Source organism: Haemaphysalis longicornis, unplaced genomic scaffold (assembly GCF_048455015.1).
Source record: "Haemaphysalis longicornis isolate Haplotype H1 unplaced genomic scaffold, Haemaphysalis longicornis Haplotype H1 scaffold_7, whole genome shotgun sequence".
Classification (NCBI taxonomy): domain Eukaryota; kingdom Metazoa; phylum Arthropoda; class Arachnida; order Ixodida; family Ixodidae; genus Haemaphysalis; species Haemaphysalis longicornis.
In genome coordinates this window covers 89,597,350-89,624,847 of record NW_027526422.1, presented here as the reverse complement: position 1 = coordinate 89,624,847, position 27,498 = coordinate 89,597,350, and the positions used below count along the sequence as shown (strand labels likewise).

Here is a 27,498-nt window from a genome sequence, read left to right as displayed (position 1 = left end):
ATGGCGTACCCCAGGGAGGAGTGCTGAGCAGTGCACTGTTCATTGTTAAAATGAGTTATCTTAAAGGAGTACTGACACCAAATTTTGATACCTAAAAAATGATATAATTGGCTTCAGTAGTTTGTACAGATGCCTCAAAGAAATTTTTGCAGCGATCCGAGGCCGGAATCACATCTAAAATCGATTTTGATCGTCCAGGCCGCGAGCTTCCACAAATCGGCAGCACTAGCGCAATCGCTTTCGGCGTGACGAAACATTGGCCTACGTGTCTGGCCGGTTCAGGGTGACGTCATATAGTCGTTTTCAGAACCGGAAACGATATCCTGCACTGCTGTTGTCGGTGGTATTCGTTTGGGCAGGAGACGTAGGCGTAGCTGTGTGAGCAATGCTTGTAAACGTTGCGTGTTCGACGTCTTTGCTTTTCAGTTCGTTGCCGGCGCATGGTGTTCGGCACTGGTGCCGAAAACGGCGTGGTGCGCGATGTCGACGGGCACCGCGGCGACGCGGCGGTGCGCGTCGCCGAGCTCGCCCAAGTTGTGCTATGGCAAGCTCGCGGTATGCGAAGTACTGCTCGTGGAAGCCTGCCCGAGCAAATCGACGACGACGCCAAGATGCATTATTTTCACGCGACGACATGCAGCGCTAAACGTGGACTTCGTGGAGTTCGTGCACGCCGGCGGCCGCAAGAACTGTCGCCTAAGCCAGCGGGCTCGGGGTTGCACGGGTCACCTTGGGTGTTGGGAACTTAGTATCGTGGCGACTATTTGATCGCTGGTATCTGTACAACTGCGAATGACCATCCCTTACACAACTTTTCACCACACTATCATCCCCTTTTTCGCATACGAAGCTTTATTTTGGCAATAATTTCCGTTTCTGCAATCGGTGACCAAGACATCTGCCGCGGCCTGTTTTGATTCTAGCGCGCAGGTGGCGCCATCTTTCGGCCACTCGCCGCACCGTGGTGCCGACAGTGCTGGGTCGGAGCGCCGAACCCCCGCTGCCGGTCAGCTTAGGCTTACCATTGCGGCAAATATCTGAACGCCACTTTTAAATTCAGCGCTGATAACAACTCCTAGCACAATTTTCAACACACTAACATCTAGTTTCTCGCATGTAGAGCTTCTTTTTCGTGATCAGATTGATTAGAAGAGTGGCGACAAGCTGTTGCTATCACGGTCTGCGCCGGTTCGAGCCGCAGTGATATTAAAAAACGGACGACGGCAAAGACATCGCCGGCCTAATCGCCTGGCCAAATAAAGTTGTTCTGTCTGTCGGGTGGCAGTGACTCATCCGAGTCTGAAGATTCAGACGACATGACGACTGCGCGGGCGAGTCGCGGACCATGTGCAATCGTAGCAGACGATGCGGCGAACGCATGGAGGAAAGAAAAACGTCCCTGACGTCACGGGTGAGACCGTGACGTAAGGCTTCCCGCTTGTTGGCTGGCCTTCGAACGGCCATTTTCCCGCGCGGCGACCAAATTTGAAATTGGTTGCAATAAACGTGCTATAATTAATTCTGTGTTGGCGGCTGACGGCTTTCGGTTCGATTTTCGTCATTACTAGGCCAATAGGTATTCTTTACAGCATAAAAACTGAAAGCGAGAAATTTCGTGTCAGTACTCCTTTAAAACTCTGCTGCCTCGAACTGTTTCATACTCTGCCTACGTTGACGATGTCCAAGTTAGCTTTAAATCCTGTAATCTGTCGATATGTGAACGTCAAATCCAATTAAGTGTCAACAGGCTGGTTACATGGGCTGAAAAAAATGGTTTTAAGTTTAACGCTGATAAAAGTGCTGTTGTTGTCTTTTCTAGGATACGCGGTGTTCAACCTCTTCCGTGTATCACGTTAAGAGGTCAGCCCATACCAGTGAAAAAGGAACACAGGTTTCCAGGTATTTTGCTCGACCACAAGCTCACATTCATACCACACATTAAATTACTAAAAGTAAAATGCCTGAAAACAATGACCATTTTAAAGATACTATCTCATCAGTCCTGGGGAACGGATACAAAATGTCTGCTAGCACTTCTTAATATTGTTGTTAGGTCAAGAATAGACTACGCCTGCATTGTACACTAGTCTGCAACCAAAACAGCTCTCAAAATGTTGGACCCAGTATACAACTTGGGGCTTCGCTTGGCCACAGGGGCATATCGAACAAGTCCTATTCCATCCCTTCATGTCGAACCAAACCAGTGGTCTCTAGGGCACCAGCGCGCCTACACTGCTCTGATGTATGCCGCAAGGATGACTTCTCTGAAGGAACACCCTCTGAATACCGTAATGAAAAATAACACAACTGATCATCTCTTTGAAAACCGACCATCCATAGCTCCACCTTTCCCGCTGGCAGTTTCACACCTCGTCAGCGAGTTCCAAGTTCCTCTTACTGATGTCTACTGTACCTCAGTTTATGACTTGGTCGCTCCGTGGGACACTTCTTTTAGAGAAATTCAAAAGAAAAATGTACCAAACTTTGTCATCACTCAGCATTTTCTGTTCCTCTGTGACAAATACAAAGCAGCTGAATTTTACACAGATGCTTCAAAAACTACCGCAGTCGTATCCTGTGCTGCAAATGGCCCCCTACTTAATAATCCAAAACAATGAACAGGAACACAAGTATATTCACTGCAGAGGCGCACGGTATTCTACTGGCTTTGAACCACATTCTTTGAAACAAAGTTAAGAAGTCAGTTATATACACAGACTCTCTCAGTGTCGTCTCAAATCTTTCATCTCGGAAGGTCAGCAGAAACCCTACTTTTCATTGTGTTTTAAGAGCTCTCTACTCTGCTTATGGCCTGAAACTCATTGTCACACTGTGCTGGGTTCCTGGCCACTGCGGCATTCCTGGAAATAAAGCTGCTGACCGTAGTGCTGCAGCTGCCGCCCTTCGAAGCAGCATAGACATAAACAAGGTCCCATATCAAGATCTGAAACCTTTTGTAAAAAGGAAGCTGCAGGACCACTGGCAGCAACAATGGGACAGAGAAGCAGAGAATAAACTACATGTCGTTAAACCCAAAATAGAAAAGCCCCCTGCTGAAAAACATGACAGATTTGTGGAGGTAGCCTTATGCAGATTGAGAATTGGCCACACACACATCACACACTCATACCCATTAACAGACGCAAACAAGCCACACTGTCATCGGTGTGGGGGGCAGCGAGATGTGCAACATAAAGAGAAAACGTCACTTTCATGAAATATACTCATTGCATACCCTTGCACCCTTCATTATTTTTATCAGAGTCCCATGTTTTCTTACAGAAGTCTTTAATTACCTTGCCGATGTTGACTTCTTAAAGTACATAACATACTCCCCATGATGTCACTTGGCCTCATGTTCCGTCACAAAACAATGGCAGTATTGTGGGGTTTTTAACACCTTGCATACCAATATTTCCTACTTTTAATTATGGCCCTATACACCAACTTCCATAGTTTAGTTTTAATGTAGTGGATTTTTTACAGATTCCATTTTAATATCGCTTCATAGCACCCCGCCATTGTCATGGCGCTCTTTGCCCTTGTCGGCCTTGCGCCACAAAACCCTAAATCGTCATCATCAGTAGTATTGGGGCAGAAAATTAGTTTGTTATAACCGAGATTCGTTATAGCAGTAGAGGTAAAAATCGGCTATAACGAATCGACAATCAGGCTCGCACAAAAATACTTGATACAACAATGCATTTCTTGAAGGCTTCGAACCCACTACAAACAAGGTAACCCTTACCTTTCGCCTTGTTGCATCTCAAACTCCATGAACCGGAACATGAGTACGTGAAATTACAACAGAACAAAGTTCACTTGACAAAACAGACCTCTGTCCTTATTTATTTGATGAAGGGTATGATTCATCTGGTGGCTACTCATAGCCGTGAGCACGATGAAGGTTTTCACAGTGCCCACGAACAAACGGGCCTTTATACTTCTGGAGTTTCGGACGACGGGTTTTTTTCCAGGTAGCTTCTCAGCCTCCTGGTCAAATATTTCTTTGCTATATCCGATATCGCGGGGCTCTCACGGTTTCAGTTTCGTCATAAAAGAATGAGTGTCATTGAAATAAAGTGCGACCAACCAAAGTTTGTATTGAGTTCGCTATAGCCGATAATTTGCTATATCAGTGTTCATTATAACAAGGTTCAACTGTAATCATTAACCTGTTCCAGTGTTTCGTTACCTATGCTCAAAAGGACGCGTTCAGCATGTTTGTTCATCATTACTTTAGATTCTTGTATTTATCTCTAGTCCCACGGTGAGGCTCTCCGATTGTAATTCTCAATCATTTTTTTGAGTCGTGCAGATTCACTGAGCAAGACTATGTTGTCTGCAAACCTCAAAGGGCTCAAATATTCCCCGTTTATCCAAAAACTGAAGTTTTCCCACTCAACCTTCCTGTATACCGTCTCCAGGCATGCTGTGATCATTTTTAGTGAGATGGTATTTTCTTGTTGCACCGCCTTTCAGATCGGGAATGCTTCGCTTTGCTTGTGAAGGATTGTCCCACCGGTGCATCCCTTATATACCGTATTTACTCGCTTAATGATCGCTTAAAGGGGCCCTGAAAGGCATTTTGAGCACACTAAATGAACTAGCGCAACCGTTAGATTGGATCGTCAACGTCCTCTGTGCCAAGTATTACTCTTTTACGCGCAGCGGAAAGCTCACACTTTTGTTGCAAAGTTTGTCGTTTTTTTCTCACCCTTTCCTTCGTGTTTTTGGACGCCGCCATCTTCACATGTCTACATCATCGATTCCCAGATGTTCGTCATGAGCTAGACATCCTGCTATTGGGCGGCTTTTTCACGCACTTCCGGCAAAGAGATGAGTCGTCTGCTCAGCGTCGGCTCGCCGGCTGATCTGCCAGCGGAGTGCCGGAGTGCTTGGGCATTTTACGACAAACGAAACAAGTGTAAAACAAACGCTTAACCGTTTGTATTGAATGCAACACGGCCATAACACGACATGGATATTCTCTTACCTGAGTACGTTCCATAAAGAAAGCGTTCAAGCCCCGTGGCACTTCTTTCGTGCAATCGCAGAGAACGCCCTGAGCCGAATGCCCGGGTTTGACGCATACATTTTATTCAACTTCAAAACAATCCAGAGATGCGTTTCTAACGAACACAACGTCACAACATGTGTTGAAAGTCTGAACCACGATTGACAGAGGATGGGTTGCCTCCTGCCCGTCGTAAATTCGGTACTCACCTCGCGCGCGGTTTGCGGGGACGAACAGCAAGTCACTCAACTCTGGCGCACAAGCCGATGGCTTTTAGCCACGCACACTGCACATACCCCATGCGAGGTTGAGTCGTACGTCGCTCGAGAAAGATTATCCAGACCATGGGAAGAACTATCCACCCGCAGAAGCACAACGTCGCATTTCATCGCGAAACAAAGGCGTCCACAACACACACACCATCGCCTCCTGTAATGCCAAACGCATCTCGCACTTCCCAATTGGAGTGGGTGGTACGCCTGCAGTGTCCACATGTCGCGAGGTGGGGCCCCAAGCTGAACCGGGATCACGGAACCGTAACTGACTTCTGGAGCGGTTTGTGCCTTGTTGCCAAGGCAACCGCCCTATTGAAAATGTGGAGTTGATGGAATCCATCAAAAATCAACATGGTGGATTATGGTAATGGAATTAATGATGGCATGATGGCAGATGACTGCATGCTGGCAGGGTGATGGATGATGGCAGATGACTGCATGCTGGCAGGGTGATGGATGACGGCATGCGTCGGTAGCTGATGGCAATGGTAGCGTCGATGCTGGCAGCTCGGGTGACAGTATGACGGCAGATATGCGAAATTGCAAAAAATGATGACGACATGAAAAGGAAAGATGCTATGCAATGCTAATTAAAAACTGGTTTCATTTCTTGCGAATAAATTTATAAAATAAGATTTGCAGCAAATAAGTAAGCTTGCATATGCGTTTTGCTCTGTCCATTCATGTCGTGATCATTTTTCTGCTATCCTGCTACAATGATCTGAAAACTTAACCATTTTATGAGAGCTTAGATGTGTGTGCTGGGGTGCTTAAAAATATTACACAAAACAAACTTGGTTTTAACGTTGAATATATTATCATTAAATATGAAATACGGTGACTATCTTCGAACAGGTGGGCAGCTGAAAAGAAAAAAAAACTGAGTTACACACTAAAGCTTATACAATCCAGATCAACTCAAAACAAATGTATATTCACATTTCACATACCTCCTTAAACATTCTGAGATGGTCACTCCGATGTGGTCCCTTGCTTCTGCCCTTCCTCTTTGCCATAAAAATAGAAAGCCTGCAGAAAAAGAACATTTTCAACAAATTAAGTGGAAACCATCCTCCTAGGACTCCCTTCAGGTCATGGAAGGGTGCTCTTGACCGGCACTGCTCTAAAAGGCATCGCATGGTGGCAATGCCTTTCCCGGGAAAGGATTTTAGTAAGATGCAAGCGTGCATGCATGCAACCGAGAATTTCAAAAGAACATGCGTTAGCAGCAGGTGGGAAAGAAGCAAAACACCCTCGTCTAGAAGAATTCTATGCTCAAAGCGCAGCCAGCGAATACCAGGCGCAAACAAAAAAATGTAGCTTCAGGCGAGTGTGTTGAAGGTTAGGAACACGTTAAATTGAAAAGTGAAGAAGGCCAGATGACATTAACCTGGTTGGATGCATTGAAGCGACGAAAAGAAACGCACACAGTCTTGAGATGAAAGTGCAGACTAAACGAACGCTTGCAAAAACTTCAGCAAACTTGTGATGAATTTAGAGAAAGTTCAATACTATGAGGACAACCGAGCTGTGCAAGCACTAAAGACCCTTTCGGAAGCCGCACAAGAAGGAGAACGGGTGTGCCAAATTTGCCATGGAACAGATTATCAATAGAGATAAGGCGCGCTAACTAGACAGGAACCCACGTTGCGGCAAAGTGTTGTGGAAGGCGACTTCTTGTAAAGGATACGAGCATGTGAGGGGCAAAAAACTGCTGAAGCTGCCGTGTCAAAGCACACTAAAAATCTTGTCGGACCTTCTTCAAGAGACTCGAGTAATAAACCTAATAAAGGAGCGGCTTCAAGTGGAGGGACAAAGCTTGCGGTCACTAAAAGAACCATACTGCAGCCTGATTACTGACGAAATGTCAATACAGGAAAAAGTAATTTATGGCTGCCAAGTCGACATATTTTCGGCCTTGATATAAGCTGTGAACCTTGAACCGGTGGTGCCACTGAATTAGCCTGCAGGCTCCTTTGGTTTGTCCTGCGGGGGCTTTCCACGGCTGACGTTATCCCCTTAGGGTATTTTTTTACCGGGAACAGGAAGCATGACCGGCTCCGTAACCTGAATTTTAGTGTGCTCAACTGTGTAAGAGGTAGGGTTCTTCATTGTCCGTATTGTCACAGACAGCCACCAGACAAACAGCGCCATGTTCCTAGGCATGTCGGTTGACAACACACTACAACATCAGCATGTTTTGCTACATCCAGCGCGGCAAAATGACCCATCGTTCCTTTTATTTGACCAAACCACCTCATTAAGAACCTTAGAACAAATTTTCTAGAGAGAGAGAGGGGGATGTTTGATGGAATGCAGAAAGTTAGGGACTGTTTTGTTCTCAAGGCCCTCTTTAAGATCCAATAAAAGTTGTCACTTGTGAACCCAGTTTGGCTCCTAAGCTGATCACACATTGAGCCGAACCTGGAAAAAATTAAGCTGTCCCACGCCACCTTGATATTTTCGCCTGTCGTCATCAGCAGCCCCAAGTTCCTTCAGAAAAAGCCCAAAGGTCACGAATACGCTACAGAATCGAAAATTCCAGTAAAACAAGCTGAATAGTGCAATCCCATGTTAAGGACCATGCATCTACTCCACGTAAATATGTGATTGCAGCCTGTTCAGCAAGGTGTCTCAAGTGAAGCATGAAGCGCAATAACACAACAGCCCAACCAAGAACTGTAGCGCGGATGGCTGATTGTGTGGCCACTTTCTGAATTGACGCCACCGCATCACCGATAGCGTGCACCACAGGCGACGCGGCGGAGGAAAAGAGAGCTATCGTTCTCACAGGCGGAGAGGAGCATTCGGTGGGCTGCACGAAAAGGGGGATATCAAGCAGCTGTGTCACTTCTAAATGTTGCATCATGTGCATCCTAGTTCTCTTTTTTACTAAGAACTCCCACCTTCGTGCTTGTGTTTCAGCAGTCCAATGTACAATGGCAGCAAAGGTTCATGTTAAACAATACATAAAGACGTTAAATACAATACATCCAAATTCACTGATTCCAAACTCGGAGAGCAATGAATTGCTGAAATGAAGATGCCGACCAGCATATATATACAGTGCTATTGGAAGACCAAAGCACTGCACTCTCGGTCAAATTAGGCAAGTTCTGGTAACTGAATTTCACAGTGCACGTCATAGCATTGCACTACAATTGTATAGAACTAGGTGCTCCCCTATTGTAACCAACCTGAAAAACAGCCAGTGACATCTGATGAGAGGTCCATCCAGATAGGTCCATCCACCAAGTAGGGCATGCCAGCTGATCTCCACTGCAAGGTGTAACAGTCAGTAGCCTGCAAAATAGAAGTGAGTGGCAAACAACAAGCAAGTTGCGTTAGCCTTAATCCTTCAAAGTTTTAAATGCGATATTAAGGTGTCGAGCAAGGCGTTCTTCACACTCCAAGCGAAAATATGAGAACGTTAAAATACCACATTACCTGGATGTAAGGATGGCCGAAGTGACTATCACAGCATAGTGACAATGTCAACGATCGAGCTTCTAACTCAATTCTTTCTTTGGAAGTAGATGCCGTTCATTATGACCAGTTCATGTATGCGTAAAAAGGTGCCGAGATGAGCTCTCTCATTGCTATAAGGCAAATTGCTTCCACGATTCTGTGACAAAGCGCAGACCTAAATGATGATAACGTTGCCTTAACAATTAGGGAGTGCCTAGCGTTCCGTCCAGCCGGAATGCTAAAAACTGCTAAAGTTCCGTCCAGACTGAACGCCAAATCAAAACCTGCCAATTAGCCGCCATTTCTCATTCTGGGATTTGGTGTAGTGGTTCCGCGGCTGACTACGAACGTTGTAGGCCCTGGTTCGATTCTCGCACCATTTTTTTTTGTGTGTGTGTGTGGCCGTGGTTAGTGTTTTGTAATAGCAGAACTTCCCGCCCGCTTTACAATTCACGCGATGAGAGCAGTAGGTCTTGGTTTTTTACTCAAGCGGCCGAGCCGCTCCCGCTCACTGGAGCCAAGGCCGACGTAGCCATCGCCAGTTACACCCAATCTCCTCTAATTATTACCAGTGATTAATAATTAACAGTGACTCTGGCTAGTCAGTGAGCGGAAGCGGTTTGGCCGGTTAGGTAAAAATCAAGACCGACTGCTCTCGCTGAAATATTGTGAAGCGGGCGTCGGGTGGCGACTTGGAGATCTGTCCAGATTGAGCTAGAGTTAGTCCGATCATCTGTAATTATTAATAATGATTAATAATTATCAGTGATTCTGGCTAGTCAGTGAGCGGTAGCTGTTTTGCTGGATGGGTAAAAATCAAGAAAGACTGCTCTCAACGCGAGTTGTGTCTCCTCCGGACGGAACTTTAGTGACAGTTGCCGTTCCGTCTAGACGGAACGCTATACACAGCCTAACAATTCTGCCAAAGGAGGCTGGAAAGGCTGTGATGAACTGCTGAACAACAATACAAGTGAAGCAATTTTTTTTTTCTAAAGTCTCTTCTAGGTGATTGCAGCTTAAACCAGGTTCAATTCTTCTTCCCACGCAGTGCTTGAAGCCCACATGATGCGTCGGTGCATGCTTTCAGCTGGTACCGTCAATATCATGGCAACAATTTTTTTCCTTTAAAACATGAATCTAATTAGTCCTTAATAATGGCCGCGATGTCTTAGGGAAGCATAGGGAACCAGATTTAAGGTTGTGCTCACATTGACATCAAACCCATTGAAACGATTTTCAAAAATGATACACATTGGCATAGGCCGCAAAATTTGAAACATGCAATAATGTATTACTGCCAATAATGACAATAGCCAGTGCTTAAAAAATTATTGCGATGAGAAAGAGGTTATCCTCTTCTGAAAAATTAAGAAAAAACTTTCAGTGTGATCTAATCATCTAGAAAAGGCTGTTCTCCCATCTATTCTCTAGCGGCATATTTTCTAGAACTATATTTATTTACATCAAGTCGTGTTTTTAACAGAGTGTATTATTTGCTGTGCAATTATGTACACAAGCTACTAGAAAGAGACCTTCGGCCTTAACCAGTCCAGAGGAGACCCACTTTTTTTTTTTTAAGCATTTGCTCTTGTGCGGGGTGCACTCATCCACAGAATGAGAGCCCAATACAAAATTTAACTGAGCAACACACGTGGCCGCGAATTATTCAGAGACGGTAGTGAATGTTGCAGTGCTTAAACGCTCCCCACGTGCGGCCAGCATTGCTTATACCTCTGCACCAGACGCACGATACGCATGTAGTTTCGACGTGGTAGCAAATTCGGGTTGAATGAACGTTTTTGGTGCTACTGATGCACATGCACAAACATATATGCGATTATCGAACGATTGGAACACTCAAACATTCACTGCACATGCGGGGCTTGCGAGTGTGACGCCAATTTCAGCCATCGTACCCTCAATCTGAACGCAGAGAGCCTTGTTTGTACCAGTGCACTTTTCTGAGTGACCGCTTTGAAAAATGACAATCCCTGCAGTGTAGTGTAGACTGCTATGTGCCTCGGCTAAAAGTTACCTAAAGCGTACCACTCCAGTCCAGGTACGAAAAATGATGCGAAGAACAATTTGCAATTCCTTAAAAAGAACTACCCACCAAAAAAAAAAAAAAAACTTGCGCACTCAACCTGGAGCGGTCGACCGCGCGTATTGGCGATCGGTTGTTGCGAGCACCAAACCGTTTAGCCAACGTAGCAGTATGGTCCTACTTCGCTCAACAAAAAGCCTACAAACGGCACAAACAATAGGGCTCTTCGATTTACAGACTCGAATTCACCGCGGATATTCCGCCGGAGTCCGATGATTCCCCGAAGCCATAAGGATACACAAGAAAATCGAATGCCTGACTGCTTTCAGGGAATCGGCGGTGAGTCCGGGACTGTAAATCGAACAGCCCTACTGTTTCTAGTCCCGCACGCAATATCCGCGGTCGAAAGGCAGATCTACGTAACCCTCAAAATCAGTCGCCGTCAAAAAACATTAGGGCTAACCGACGACGCAAACGTCTAACACGGAACGGAAGAGCCCTGCCCTGTTAAATACACAAGTAAAGTGCAAAAAGTTGACTAGTCACTTACCTTAAATCACAGGCGACATATCTTCGTCGAAACAATAATCCGCTGTCTTCAAAACAACCACAACAAAGCCACTCGACAAGCGCGTACAACTCCACCGTCTCGGCGGCCAGGAAGAAAGGAATGCGGCGGCGTGATGGCGTGGCGATGTTGCTGGATGGAGCAGTGGAGTACTGAGGCCGGGGTTTCGGTTTCGGCTGTGCCTTGGTGTTTTCGTAACGCAGTTCATACACGGCGCGACGTGAATTGAGTTGTGGAATAAACCTCCGACATCACTTTGGGGGAAATCACTTTTGGTTAAAAACTACCAAGAACAGGCACATTTTTCGTTTAAAAAAAATCATATCGTGCTGTCAGCAAAAAAAAAAAAAAAAAAAAAGAAACAGACCACCCGAGGATCGAACCACCAACTTTTCAACAAAAAACGAGCGCGTTACCACTGCACCACCGCTACAATCGGAAATCAAGCCCGAACAAGTGCCATTTAGTTGGTTTGTCAATCTAAATCGCCCATGAATGCATAAATATTGTGAGTTATGTTTACTGCTTCTCGTATATAACCCATTCCGGCAGTCATACCGCTTCTTGGGCACGCACCAGTCTCCGAAACGAGGCTGACCTTGAGAAGTGTAGCCAGCTATCTCAACCTAAAAGAGATATCGCACATCCCCGTTCTCCCCGACGAAAGCCAACGTAGCTATGAGTGAAATGGCATAGAGGGAAATGGCATGCGCGCCCGGAATTAAAATTATGTTGTGTAATAATACCGTGCTTAGATCTGTCTCAAGGCAGCTGATTACAACTAAGGAGGATCGGCGAAGCGCTAGACCCGTAGTCTGCCGCGTACAATTTAAGCCATGCCACGGACGGTTCTGTCCGCGGGCTCAGCGCAGCGAAAATGAACACGTACGGTTTGATGGTTTGACCCTGTCGCAGCGAAAAAAAGCTGCCCATGTTTTCAACGTAAGTGTCCGCACTGCCATCCTTACACCAAAAACGGCGAATAAAGGGCATACAGTTTCATACCAGCCCTCCAAGTTCTGGCTTAAAAACAAGAAGCGCTAATCAAAGTAGCTTTTCTCTAATATGCCAAGTTTTCAGCAGCACCTTATCAAAAATGCAGTTATTGTTTTTTCTTCTCGAAATTCCCAATGCCACCGCTATGTTTCTGTTATTATATCAGTCCTTCGCTATCGAATGAATTTTGGCTTGCTGCCAGCATTCGTTCGGAAAATGCCTTTCCATCATCAGTACAGCAGTCAAGCTTGCCGTCACGCGAACATCTGCCGTCATCGCGCAGCGTGCGTGCCAAGTTTTCGTCAACACCTTTTCAAAAAGGCAGCTTTTGTAATTTTCTCGCAACGGTCAATGCCAAAGCTATCTTTCTGTTATTACAAGCGCTTCGCTCTCGTATAAGTTTTGGCTTTCTGCCGTCATTCATTCAGAAAATGCCTTTCCATCGTCAATTCAGCAGTCAAGCTTGCCGTCACGCAAACATCTGCCGCCATTGCGCCGCAAGCCTGCCAGCATGGAGGAAGGTGCTGGAAGGTGCTGAAAGGTGCTGGCAGGCATGCCATCATGCCTGCCAGCACCTTCCAGCGTCTCCTTCCAGCAGCTTCCATTACAGTTTCTTACGTACATCAAGCTTTCCAAGGCGACCATCAAACGCAATCAACCTTTCCAGCAATGAATCTTAATGGTTGGTTGATGGAATTTTCAACAGGGCGATGTTTGAGATTGTCAAAGAAATGGCGCTCGCTCCAGCGCTAGAAAGCTCAGAGCCGCGGCGGAGAATGTTTTGCCAACGTTGCCGCTCTCCACCACACGTCGCCCCAAGCTGAACTGGTCACATGATTGAAGCGTTTTGTGCTCGGGTTCTGTATCGGTTTAAAATGTCTTTTTCACATGCCGCCGGCAGGAATTACCACCACCGCAAAATAAGACCCGGCACCAGCGGGGCCACATCTGATACGGCGCTTTTTGGATAAACAGTGCGCGGTGCATCAAGGGAACGAGCGCACGACCCTCCCCGTGCGGCTGCGAGTTCGCCGCCGATAAAAAGTCATGCGCCGCCAGCAACGTACACCGCGAAAGGGCAAGGCCAGGCCGTCGCATACATGCTGCCAGATTTTTCGTTCGCTTTTCCAGCCTTGAGCGGAGTGCGTGCGGGATTCATGGTGTCAACAAAGCTTGCCCGTAGCAGACGACAGTCTGAGCATCGCAATAGCGGAAGTACGTCACCGCTGCGGAGCGCAGCATCATGGGAGGCAAGGCTGGCGCGCCGTCAACAGCGGAGAGTAAGTCGAAAGGAGGAAGAAACTCGGAGCGACGATAATGCGGGGTTTTTGATTTACGATTTCTCAGCTAATACTCATCGCTTTAACAAAATTCTTGCGGGAGGAGATTGCAAATACATTGCTTTATTTGGGTGCATGTACATCCATGCATCGGCGGAAGGTATTTCAGGACCCCTTTAAGTCAAAGTTCGATTTTTTTTTAAATTTCCCGCGCCATGAACGCGCGCTGAACTAGCCGCAGCAATATGACGTGTGTGTGCAAAGTCTAGCTGATGATGGTCGTGCGTACCTCTGTTTCCTTCCATTTCAAAGAGGACATGGCTACGTTATTGCGGCAGATTTGCTTATATTAGCGATTGTAACGAAAGAGGACCAGCGTCTGGCTTCCGATACGGTGATGGAGTCAATTTGCGAGGCAGTGAGCGCCCTGATCATCCTCTTCCTCTTCTCCTACTGTCGCCCCCTGCCTGCGCATCTTTATTTCTCAACACACTCCCGCAGAAAATGTGTAACGAAAGAGGACCAGCGTCTGGCTTCCGATGTGGTGCTCGAGTCGATTAGCGAGACAGTGCGCGGCCCCCGATCCTCCTATTCCTCTTCTCCTACTGTCGCCCCCTGCCTGCGCTTCTTTATTTCTGAACACACTCCCGCCGCCAACAAGTTCATTAGGAGCTAGCTGGCAGCGGCACGGGCAACGAGCGCCGACTGGGTTGTTGGGTCAAAGTGACATATCTAAAAGTGGAGACTACGAATGTTCGTACGGTCACCCGGGATAACAAGCTGTGCTCACGGTTTTCGGCTAGAAGGCAGCCGCCAGGATCGAAAGGAAACAGATGATGTATACTGCCAAATTTCCAGAGAGCGTCACGGTAGCGTGATGGCATTGCCGTCGCCTCCACGTCTGATACTGCTTCCATGAGGAAATACGTGTGTTCGATCGGCGTATCCATTATCTCTGCGAACAATAAGACTTCGCTCTCGCCGTACCCAACAAGGTACAAAGGCTCGTCCCGAATCGAGTTGCGCTTTCTGAAGAAGGGGTCGTCACCATAGAAGCATCTGTTCTGCTTCGCCACGAGGATACCTCCCCACCGGGCCTTGACGAGCGCGGCCGAAGCTCGCTTCCGGCGTCCAAGCTCGCTCATGAAGCGTCGGAGGAGCAGGCGCTTCATAATCCCCTGACGTGAGTCCATCTTCTGCACGAACCGCGTCTTTGTTGCTGAACCCAATGAAAACATATTTGACTCGAAAGCGACGTAAAGGTCGCAACAGGGAAGCTCGGAGGTTTCCAAAAGAAGAGGCGCATCATCGAGTCTAGGGCTATGGCAGAACTGGTCCGACGTCTCCAGAGCGGTAGTAAAGTCGTCGAAACGAGGGTTGCGGAAGGGTTGTACTGACGTCTCCGAAGTGGGAATCGCGTCTGTGATACCAGAGTCCGTCTGCGGCCGCTTCGACATCTCCAAAGCAGAAGTCTCCTTGGCTAGGCTAGATTCACGAAAGTGCCGCTCGGCTCTCTCAGAAACGATAGCCGCGTCAGCGATGCCGAGGTCCCGGGAGTGTCCTTGAGTCTTCCCCGAAACTGCAGTCACGGAAGCAGCAGGACTACGCAGTTGCTGGAGCCTCTCTCCCTGGCTGAGTACCTCGGTGTCCTGCTTGACGTTCTGAAAGGCCGCAGCGCCTCCGTCGTCGTTGTCCTGTTCTACCCGCGCACCAGTCCTTTCCCGGACAGGTGGCACGTCACCCGGGACCATTGTCCGCCGGGCCTCCTCGGGACGCAAGCGAATAGTCGAGGTTGCGATGCGGGTGGTGAACAGGGCCGCCTGACGTTGAAGGACGGGGCTTGCGGAAGAGTCTTGGCTCGCGGAGAAGCGTACGCGCGTTCGCAGGGCGCAGATACGCTCGTCGTAATCGATCGCTTCCAAAACGTCAGCATCAAATTCTTCATCCTTCATGTTCTCCTGAACTTGAGCGTCGAGTTTGTGAAGGCTCACCTGGTCATGCAAGATGAGGTCGAGGACATTTTGTCTGTCAAGGGCCGTTGCTGCATGGCTCCGCAGCAAGGCGTCGAGGACTGTCATGGTCCCGAAGATGGTCGCTCGCAGGATATCTCGGCGAATACGAAGAGCGTCCATGGCACCAGTCGATGAAGCAAGACGCTGGGGATGTGAATACCAAAGGGACAAGGGCGAGCTTGGGCACGAGCCGAAGGAGGCGGCGGCCGAGGGCAAGGCTTCCAGGATGAAGCAGTACGAAGGTATCCAAGCCTCGCGTGCCTCGGAGCCGCTGCGCCGTCGAACGTAGATTCGCTCGTGCGCCGGTTCCCGGGTTTCACGCCACCAGAAAATGTGTATCGAAAGAGGACCAGCGTCTGGCTTCCGATGTGGTGCTCGAGTCGATTAGCGAGACAGTGCGCGCCCCCCGATCCTCCTCTTCCTCTTCTCCTACTGTCGCCCCCTGCCTGCGCTTCTTTATTTCTCAACAGCGATATCGGCAAGCGTGCATTCAATATTGATGACAAAGAAACTCTCACTAAATGCACTTAATGTACTCACAAGACAAAGAAACAAACGCGCTCAGCTTGCTGCGTCGGCAGCCATGGCTGCTTTGATGACCCGCACTGGGACAGTGGCAGCCACTTATTGGTCAAACTGTTGTCGCCTCGCATCAGACTCATTCCGGCGCGTTCCGTAATTCATGAAAACAGTGCATCTTGCGTCACTTTGCAAAGCGGCTGGCGGCGGTGAGCGGAGTTTATGTTTTTATTTATTATTTTTGTTACGTTCATGAGGGCTATCGTAAAAATTTTGAGCCACAATTTGCTTGTGTTTTTGCTGCTCAAAACTTTTTCGCGAAAAATTTTCCCTGCGTAATGAACGCACCCCTAAATTTGCACCAAATTTTTTGAAAGAAAAGTGCGATCATTGCGCGAGTAAATGCGGTATGTTGTGTAGGAGTCTTAGGTAGATCTGCTTGACGCATTCATTACTGCGGCGGCGTTTACTGAATCAAATGCGTTTTCATAGTCCATAAATGTTGTGCAGAGCTGTTTATTCTCTGCACATTATTCTATTACTCGGTTGACGACATAGACGGGATCCATGGTAGAGTATCCTTTTCTCTCTCTCAGAGAGATCTGAGCTGAACTGAACCCGAACCAAACCCGTACTTTTTGGGCTTGCTGAACTCAAGCCAGAACTTAATCGAAAAAATAAATAACTGTTACCGGTTTAGGGCGCAATGGTTCAACCCATGTTGGTAATTCAGTGTCATTCAGGGCTTTTTTTCTTTCATGCGAGATCAACTCCGTTGCGTCTCACGCGCTTTTCCCCTTCAGAGCAGCCACAACACTATCAGTGCTCTATATGTGGTCGCAACGTGGGGAAAGATATGTCCAGGAGGGTTTAGTGGTATGCTGCTGCTGGTTGTGCATACAGAGTGCAAAGGTATTTGAATAAGACACACTTTTGTTATCCTGGAGGCGACATGAAACATTGACTTTGCCTTTCCTTTGACTGTATGGGAGCAATCGGGCTGCAAGATTGTTGCACTGCACTGCGCACCTTAAACGTCCCTCCTTGTTGCATTTCATAATTTGCTAGGAAATGCCCCACTCACGAAGAGTGTAAATGCTTGACAAGTGTTACTCGCAGGAGTATTCAGTGGCTGCGCCACTGGCGAGGATGCATGTTCGATTTCCACCGCCGGCCGCTGCTTTTGTGATGTAGACAAAAACTAAAAACTTCTGTATGTTGATATTTTGATGCTGAGTAAAGATTCCCAGGTGCTCAAAAATTTTCTGCTGCCCTGCAATATACGGAGCGCCTCATGGCACAGGCGTATCTTTGGGGCATCGAATGCGAAAATTTTTACGTGTGTTCGCACCGGGAAACGAATTAAAAAAGTTGGCCGCGTATCTGTACCTTCCGTTGCGAATGTCGAAGAAAGACGATAGCCTATTCCAAGTAAGTGCTGCCCTTCGGGTTCTTGTTCACCTCTCATGCTGTTCCTCTCCCGTCACACTCCTGTCAATGTAAACACTCTGGAGGTTTGCTCAAGTAAATTTAAATTTACCGCGTTCCACTGCTTCAGGCCGGGTGCCTGGAAGCCGGCGCTGCCGTACGGCAGAGAGATGCACATGAATCGAGGCATCCTACTACAACATTTATAGAACCACGTTGCCCCACTCCACGTGCGTTCCAAGTGAAATGTGGAACCTATCTAGTGGAACCTTTGGTTACTGTTGCCGTTTGATTTCTTAAAATGCCACAAGAAGCTATAGTGGCGCGGGCGACAGCAGTCAACGGAGTGAATTCTTTTTCTGCAGTGGATGTAATATTTAATTTGCTATCACAAAAATCAAGCATCTATGAATATTTTATAAAGGAACACTGCAGATATCACTTATGTGTCGATTCTCAGCCTCATATTTGCATAATGCTTTGTTCTTGTTCAACAGTGTTGACAAGTATGAAAATTCTCACCGGACTTAGTTGTTTAGATTTGGCGGTGGGTATATAAACGTATTGTGCAGCTTCTGTTTCACTTTGGCTGGCTGGCTGAATAGAGAGACAGACAGACAGACCGGCACATACATACAGACAAAATTTTCCCGTTCAAGTAGCCCAAGAAAGACTATCGTCTAACTATCGCTTTGGTTTAGAACATTCTGCATAAAGTTCGTACAGGAGTCGTTTCTACTCATTTTTGCTCTGGAGTGGAGTGTAAAACGTTTTACTTGAGTCGGTGAAAAGGCAGTGGTTCCCTATTCTAGGAAGCCATGTGATGAGCAGGCGGCCTTTTATCTGGAGGCCAAGAGTGTCTGGACATCCAGATTGCTGCTGGTCACCAGGTTCTCCCACAGCTCAGGGGTGGGAAGAGGGGACGGAAGAGGGGGGGTTATGCTTGCACTCAATGACATAAGGAAGAGTGCCGTGTTGTAAACAGAACTTGCATTCGGAAGGAGATTGCTTAGGTAAGGTATTAATCTGCAGTCGGTAAAGTACCGATTCTTCTTCAGAGAGTTTAGGGTGTGGAGGAGGGAAGTGCTGTTGTGTGGACCGGTAATATCGAGTGATATGCACAAGGACACGGGTTCGATTCTCGGCCGCGGCGGCCGCTTTTCTGATGGAGGCAAAAAGCAAAAACACCCGTGTGTACGAGATTTCGGCACACGTTAAAGATGCCCACGTGGTCGACATTAATCCGGAGCCCTCCACTATGGCACACCTTATTGCCTGTGTTGTGTCGGCGCGTTAAACCCTACAATCAATATTGATTGATATCTTGAGATGTAACTAGAGGGACGGATGGTGCGGTATCCTCAATAGCCTGAAGGGACAGAGCGCAGGCTTGCTGGTGAGCAATGCTATTTATTGCCCCTCACTGTGTCACGATTTAGCCCCGCGTTCGTGAACCTGGGAGGGTAGGGGTACCCTCCAGCTGAGTGACGACATGCAGCATGCTGGTGGTGACGGTGACTGACCGCGAGCTGCTGTGCTCGGCGGTGTTTATTGTCCGGCCACACACAATGTTGCCCACCAAGCCTGGGGGTGCCATATACACATATCAGGGTTGGGGGCGCCACACACTTGTCACACCCCTCATCCCCAAGTTTGTTCATCTAAACGCAACCACAAAACAACACCTGTCACCCCGGCGAGTAACGGTCCGGCGGTCTCCGTAGTCTCGCACTCCGACTGAGCACAGGTGTTGATGCAGGAGAGGCAGCATCGGGTGCTGCCTGTGTCATTCTCACACCGTCCGTCAGCCTTGCAGGTGGCGCCGCAGAAGCACGAGTAGCACCAGCCCCTGGTGCTGTGCTGGCAGCGGCCGGTGCAGTTGGCTCCCCTGCCTGCTGGCTTCCTGAAGGTGCGGCTGAGGTTGCCAGGCGAGGCCTCACATGGTCCGCGTGCCGGTGCCACGTGGTCCCATCCGACATGCGAACGAGCAGTGACGACGCACTGGCAGGAGAGACCACATGCCCAGCGGACCAGGCCGGAAGTTCCTGGCGAAGGCTGGTGCCCCAAACTCCGGCAAGGGCCCAGGACGGCAACCTTGGTCAGCCGCCAGCTTCTGCTTGAGCTGCTGTGGACCGGAGGTCTGGGTGCAACACGTTCAACGATGTCTTCACCATCCGGCCCAACAGGAGCTCGCAGGGGGCACGGCCCGTTTTGTCGTGGGGTGTGGTCTGGTACTGAAACAGGACTCAGGCAGCCTGCGTCCGAAAATCCCCAGCCTTGCTCTTCTTGAGCTTGTCCTTGACAGTTTGCACCACCCGCTCGGCAGCACCATTTGACGCAGGGTGGTACGGCGGAACCATCATCCGACTGATTCCGTTCTTCATCAGCCAGGCCAGGTACACCTCACTGGCGAAAGTGGTACAGTTGTCGGACACGATGACTTCCGGCAACCCCTGGGCTGCAAAGACTTGCCGCAGCGCCGCAATGGTTGCTAATGCCGAGGGAGTGGTAACCGGCCGTCCCTCCACCCACTTGAAGAAGGCGTCCACCACCATCAGATAGTGGCCGTGGAAGGGGCCCCGAAATCCACATGCAGGCTGGACCAGGGCCTCTCCGGGAACAGCCAGGGGGTGATCTCCACATGGCGCGAGGCCCGCTTGTTCTCCTGGTAGACTTGGCAGCTCTGCACCATGCGAGCAAAGTCCTGGTCCAGGCCAGGCCACCAAACGTGGGACCGGGCCAGCATCTTGGTCTTCTCCACGCCTGGATGACCCGCAGGCAGCAACTGCAGGACCCTGGACCGCAGGCTCTGCGGAATCACCACCCTGAAACCCCACAGCAGGCAGCCCTGCTGCAGGCTCAGCTCGGCGGCCTTGTGGCTGTACATCCGCTCAGCCAACTCCTCCCCTCGTGACTCCGCCTTGATGACCTGAGTCAGGACTGGGTCTCGGCTGGTTGCCTGCGACACTGCCAATCTGCACACCACCTCCGGTACCCGGATGAACACTTCGGCAGGTTCAGCAACAGCAGCAGGCACCTCTGGCAGGGGCAGTCGGATCAGGGCATCAGCAGGTGCCAGGTCCTTCCCCAGGTGGTAAACCAGCCAGTAGCTGTAGGCCGCGAGCCTCAAGGCTCAGCGCACCACTCGAGGCGACGCCTGCACTGGGACCGCCTTGTCAGACCCCAGCAGTCCCAGCAGCGGCTTGTGGTCCGTGACCGCCTTAAACTTTCGGCCCCACAGGTACTGGTGGAAGCGCTCGACCCCGAACATGAGGGCCAGGCCTTCCTTGTCCAGCTGGCTGTACCGATGCTCTTCCGCATGAAGCCGACAGGACGCAAACGATACAGGGTGTTCCTGGCCATTCTCCTCCCGGTGGGCCAGGACAGCTCCCACGCCGTACGGCGACACATCTATAGTCAGGACAACACGCTTGGCCAGATCGAAATGCACCAGCACCGGAGCCTTGGTGATCAGCTCCTTGCTGCGCTAGAAGGCCAAGTCCTGCTCCTTCTTTCAGGCCCACTGCTGTCCATCTCGAAGCAGAAGATGGAGCGGCTGCAGATGTGACGACAGGTTCGGCAGGAAGTTCCTGTAGAAGTTTACGATGCCCAGGTAGATCTGCAGCTCCTTGTTGTGGGGCTTGGGCGCCTTGAGCACAGCCTCAACCTTGCGGGGTGCCAGGGCTAGGCCTGCCTGGGAAATGACGTGACCTAGGTACTCAGCGCTGGGGGCCAAGAAAACGCACTTCTCCAGCTTGAGCTTCAGCGCAGCATCCTGCAATCGTGCCAGGACGTTGTGTAGGTTCTGCAGGTGGTCCTCGTCGTCTGTACCGGTCACCAGGATGTCGTCCAAGTACACCGCCACGTGCCTCATGCCCCTGAACAGGTTGTCCATCTCCCTCTGGAAAAGGGCAGGTGCTGACGCCACGCCGAACGGTAGGCGCGTGTACTGGAAGAGTCCCAGCGTTGTCGATATGGTGACATACTTCCGGGACGACTCCTGGAGCACCAGCTGCTGGTACGCATCTCTGAGGTCTAGCTTCGTGAACTTCTGTCCCCCGGACAGCGCCGACCAGATCTTCAATGCGTGGCAGCGGGTAATTCTCGACCGTAGCGATGACGTTGATGGTGACCTTGAAGTCCCCGCAGATCCTTACACTGCCGTCTTGCTTCAGGACTGGCACGATGGGAGCGGCCCACTCTGACGATTTGACGGGCACTAGGATGTCGTCTCGCGGCAGCCGTTGCAGCTCCTGGGTTACTCTGTCCTTCAGGGCGAACGGCAGCGGGCGCGGCTTGAAAAATCGGGGCCGGGCTCCCTCTGGCACATGATGCTTGCCGCCGTGCCGATGAATGTGCCCACCCCGGGCTGGAACAGGGCCTTGAACTTGATCAGGAGGCTCGGGATGTCTTCCACCGCATGCACTGTTTCCTGGTACTCCGGCAGCCGCACGCCCAACGCCTGGATCCACTTCTGGCCCAGCAGCGTCGGTGACGACCCCTTGGCCAAGTACAGGGGCAGGGTGGCCTCCTTGTCGCCAAGGCGAACGCTGACCTGGGCTTGACCCTCGATCTGGGCGAGCTGTCCGGAGTAGCTGCGCAGCATGATGCCCGACGCTTCGAAGGACACGCCAGGGAAGGTGCGTTTGAAAACTTTCCCGGCCATGACCGACACACTGGCCCCTGTGTCCAGCTCCATGGAAATGGGACGTCCACAGACTTCGACGGTCAGCATGTATGGTGGCACCGACGGCTGCACTGTGCCCGCGTGCCACATGTCGAAAATGTGCGGGTCTTTGGTTACGACGTGAAGCTTAGCCGTTGCACCCGGAGCTGCTGCCGCACGCCCCCGCCGCCTACCCTTGCGCCGACTCCCTTGGCCGTGGGCTGGCGCGGAACATGTGTTCCATGCCGGCTGCTGCTTCTGTCTGTTCGCCGTCGTCCCCCCTCGGCACGCCCGAGCAATGTGCCCAGTCCTCCCACACGCAAAGCACTCCGCTTGCGCGAACTGGCACTGTGAGGGGGGGTGGTCACCACCGCACCGAACGCACCCGCCATGCCGTGTCGCCATCTTGTTCACCGCCGCCTCCGTCGACGGTGAGCTGGCCGCACGTGCCATTTCACCCGCGTCCTTGGCCGCAGCATCCATCGCCAGCGCTGCCTTCACGGCATCGTCCAGCGAGGGGTCGGGAAGCTCCAGGAGTCACGTCTGCATGACAGGGTCGTTGATGCCGCAGACGAAACGGTCCCGGAGCAGCGATTCGAGCTGCTCACTGAAGGTGCAGCCGCTCGCCAACCCTCGCAGCGCTGCGACGAACTGCCCAAGAGTCTCTTCTCGGCGGCTCCGGTTGTTAAAGTGGAAGCGCTCCATTAACGTCGACAGGGCCGGGCTGAAGTGCGAGCATAGCGTCGCGAGCAGCTCACCCAGCGACTTGTCATGCGGCGTGGCCGGCTTGGGGAGGTCGAGCAGGAGAGCGAAGAAGCGGGTCACGCAGCTGGCCAGAATGATGTCGCACTGTTTTGCCTCGGGTGTGTCGTTCGCCCGGAAAAAAACGTCGACTTGTTCCTCGTAGATCGGCCAGGCGGACCCTTCACCGTCGAACGGCTCGAGCCTATCGTACAGCGGCATGGCGTAATGGCGGCTGGCTTGAGGGGGCGGTGTCTCGGCGTTCTCGGTGGCCTCGGCCGCTCCGCGGGCTTCTTCCCTCGTCGCCAGTGTCACAATTTAGCCCCGCGTTCGTGAACCTGGGAGGGTAGGGGTACCCTCCAGCCGAGTGACGACATGCAGCGTGCTGGTGGTGACGGTGACTGACCGCGAGCTTCTCTGGCCACCCACAATGTTGCCCACTGAGCCTGGTGGGGCCACTGAACTTAGCGGCCAACGAATATCAGGTTTGGGGGGCACCACACACTTGTCACACTCAGACACTCTACTAACACTCCTCCACCTATATAACAAGATTTGGCTTTCGGGGCACATTCCAAACTCTTGGAGAGAGGCTATAGTTGTAGCTTTCCTGAAAGAGGGGAATGACCTGTCGTCCCCCTAAAGTTACTGTCCTATAGGGACCGGGCGGCCGTTGTATGGCAGCACCGTCGTTTCAGCGAACAGCGCCGCCCGTGGCGAACCGCTCGTCAGTGGAATGCCTATGGCGGTCAGCGCAGCGTAGTTGTGCATGGCTTTCTGTCGTTTTTCCGCGGTGCGGCTTGCAAAGCGTACGTAACCCACCGTGAATTTTTCAGATCGGTAAATCTTGAGCGTGGATGTGACGTTTACGAGGCATGTCATGTGTGTTATTTACGCCCATACTCAGTATTTACAAATAGCAGACGACGCTCAATGCGCCAAGCTGGAAGTCAAGCTGGAAGTGAAAGCTCGTTGCTTCATGCAATTTTTTCATGCCTGCATGCAGTTTCGCGAATCGAGGAGTATATTGCCGCTAAATGCTCCCACAAAGCCGGTGTGTGCAACCGATCTAGGAATGCTGCGGCGCTGGCCTTTGGCAGTTGATGACGAAACCAACGAAACGGCATCTACGTCGTGCACAAGCGAAAGACAAAGTTGGGGGGTGTCTTTGAAGATTTACCTCAAAACAGAAATTGTGACGGACGACGCTTCCGGCTGAAACGTGTTAAATTAATTTCAAAGAAATGCTCTTACCACAGCCATCGGGAATCTTTGATAGAATAAATACCGCATGATAGTAGAACGTTATTGCTTGTCGTGGAGAAGCATTGCTTTACAAGAATTGCAATGGTTGCTGGCTAGTTGGTAAATGTCTTTTCAAAAACCAATTCCTGCGTGGCTGAAGGACGCAAGACAGGAGAGTGCCCGAAACCTGTACTCAGCTTCACAACTGAATGCTGCGGTCGGTTTACAAGCTGCCACCTACGCTTGAAAAATCATGCACACCTCCGTCTAACGACGATGATGGTTTATCGCAAAGCTCTATCGTATGGGTTTCCTTGGTTGCCTTCTGGATTTAAACTTTTACTAGTTAAGCGTCGAATTTGACCAGCACGCAGTTTGGTCTTGATCGCAGCGTCTTTGACTTTCACCATTTCCCATTCGCTTTCGCACGAAGAAAGCTTTGTGTTCAACCATTATAATCATTAGACGAAGGACTAGATGATTTTGCTGTTTAATTTTGAACTTCCATGCCCCCTCTCCAAATTTAAACTTTTTCCAGCGTGTCGGAAATGTGTCTGTGGTGGAGGACTCGGGCTCATGCACCCATATTTGAGGGAACTAATCGCGCGTTTTTGGTGTCTTCACAAGGCATTACACGATTTTTTAGGTACTCTGTAAAGAATACTTCAGCATTAAAAAAACACCGGCTGACGTTAACACTGCCACATTTTTTAACTATCGGTGCCAGCCTTTATTCTACGCAGGTGGTAAAACGGGAAGAGGAGGAGGGATGGTTTGTAGCTTGGGCTGTTGAGTTGGTGAATAACTTTGGCTCTTGATAAAATGACCTCCAGAAACGGGGGATTTCCACTTCGGCTTTCAGGCTCCCATGCTGTCACAGTGTCGCTCACTAAAACCGAAGGTACAAAGCTCACGGTTACAGACAGTGTAAACTACCGCAACATTTCTTCGGCTACACGGTAGTCCATCCCGTGTGCAGGTGCCTTTCTATTTAAAGCACACGTATCGAGGTATCCCAGCGCTAAGGCTGGCGTGGAAACCGTATCATTGAAACCAGTGAAGATAATTTAAAGTGGTAAATATGAACTCTAATTTTGCTAATAGTTTTATTCATACTCAGATCGCGCGGAGCCAGGCGCAGAGCGCTGCAAAAAGCGCTCGTGCCAATGTAGCCCTTCCCCAACCTTACAAGCACCCAATAAGTTTGGTAGCCGTTAGTGCATTTAAGAATAAAATAATTCTAATAATAGTAGTTTTATTCGTACTCAGAACGGGTGGAGCCAAGCGCAGATCGCTGCAAAAAGCGCTTATGCCATTGCAGCCGATACCCAACTTTAGACGCATCCGACAAGTTTACGTAGTCATTACTGCATCTATGAACCCAACACATCTGTCTAGACTTCGTTTCATCTCACATGTCTGCTCACAACACCACCAAAACATACAAAGCACCGAAGCAAACACGACAAAAACAACGGGAGGCTGTGTAGTCCAATGCACCGGCTCATTCCACTGACGAGGGGAGCGCCGAGTGGTGGCGCCACCCATCCAGCTTCCCGGTCCCTATAGCCCTGACGAGCTGCCTATGCAAGCTTCTTGAGAAGATGATAAATTGCAGGCTCGTGTACTTTTTGGAGTACAACGGCCTTCTCGAGAGCTGCCAGGCAGTCTTCAGGGCAGGACGATCCACGAACGATCAACTCGTAGCTCTTGAAACATATATAAAGGATGCCTTCGTGCATAAACAGTATTGTTCAACAGTGTTTTTCGACCGCAAGAAGGCGTACGACACCGTTTGGCGTTATGGGATCCTTACTGACCAAGTCATTCGGTGTTTCTGGTAATACGTTTAACACCCTTACTAGTTATTTGTCGGAGAGAACCTTTCGCGTCAGAGTTTGTTCTGCACTGTCAAAGGTACATGTCCCCGCAGGGGCACCTTGTGTGTTCAAGGTGACGGTAGTGGCGCCACCGCGGACCCCGAGCTTATGTGGATTAGACCCACCCACGCCCCAGCTGTGTGTGTCTTAGCCGTGTCGAAGGAAAAGGGAATCCTGGTTGCTGAGTTGACGCTGAGGTTGTTTGCTAACCTTTACGGCCCCTCAGCTGAAACAACACGCAACCTCGGCCCCCGCTTCTTGCAGACGGCACCCCAGGACTGACCCGCCCTGGGGAAATCAGCTAGTCGCCTTTTCGTATCCTTCCTCTCTCTCCTCTCTCTTTTCTGTCACCTTTCCATCCCTGTCCTGTCAGCTATTCTTTTCCTTAGCTTCTTCCTTTCCCCCTCAGGCGGCAAGGGTCAACCCTGTGGTTATAATCAGCCTTGATTAGACGTCATGGGGTTATAGTAGCGCTGTATGGTTAGCGTGACAAAGTCACGTTCCCTTGTTGGGCTCCATGGTGGGCGACCAGCACCACTGCCGAACACTTTACTTTTCATAGAAAAGAAGAAAAATCTAGACCCTGATCGCCCTCCTAAACGAGGGCGCACCGAAGTAAATGCATTGCAAAGCTTGAGCAATACCAGCAGTCATTCACCCACTGACACGACTTTCCCGAAATTTCTGGTGATGAAATCTGACGACCCTCAGAACCCCCTGAGGAAAGTGTTGCCGTTTGCCGTAGCCAGAGAGCTGAGCAGTCTACTTGGACCGAGGTACAGCGTTAAAAAGATGCCGACCGGGGATCTCCTGGTGGAAGTCCAAGCAATATTTCAGTCAGATGCCCTGCTGTCAATGAAAGAGCTTGCAACACAGAAGGTTCATGTAACTGACCACTGCACCTTAAACACTAGGTTGGGGGTAGTGTCGGACAAAGACCTGATGGATGTGTCTGAAGATGAGATTCTGGAGGGGTTTAAAGAAGAGCAGACAAATGTTATTGCAGTGCGAAGAATAAAGATCCGCAAGAAAGATGAGGAAATTGCCACGAAACATTTGGTTCTCACCTTCAACTCCACCACTTTACCCAACAATGTACACCTAGGCTACCTACCTGAATCTACGCGTCAGACCGTATGTACCAAACCCCAGGCGCTGCTTCCGCTGCCATAGGTACGGGCACACACAGCAGTCATGCCGTGAAAAACCGACCTGTGCACTGTGTACTAGCATCGAGCATGGAAATGACGCCTGTGATGTAGAAGATGTCAAATGTGTGAATTGCAGCAGTGAACACCCTGCATACTCCAGAAAGTGCACACGCTTCAGGCAGGAGGAAGAGCTGCTAGCCATCAAGGT

The 27,498-nt window shown here is 49.9% G+C and overlaps 1 protein-coding gene and 1 long non-coding RNA gene across 3 annotated transcripts in view; one reads left to right on the top strand and one right to left on the bottom strand.

Annotated features, from left to right (window-relative positions):
• LOC144146061 (caspase-3-like) overlaps positions 1 to 27,498 on the top strand; it is a 163,461-nt gene that overhangs the window by 118,230 nt on the left and 17,733 nt on the right. The gene's annotated exons all lie outside the window — the stretch shown is intronic.
• On the bottom strand, positions 5,598 to 11,543 carry LOC144146059 (uncharacterized). Its single transcript, XR_013317650.1, has 4 exons — positions 11,355 to 11,543; positions 8,490 to 8,595; positions 6,243 to 6,321; positions 5,598 to 6,155 (listed from the first exon to the last, which is right to left on the bottom strand). It is a non-coding gene; the product is annotated as an uncharacterized LOC144146059 (long non-coding RNA).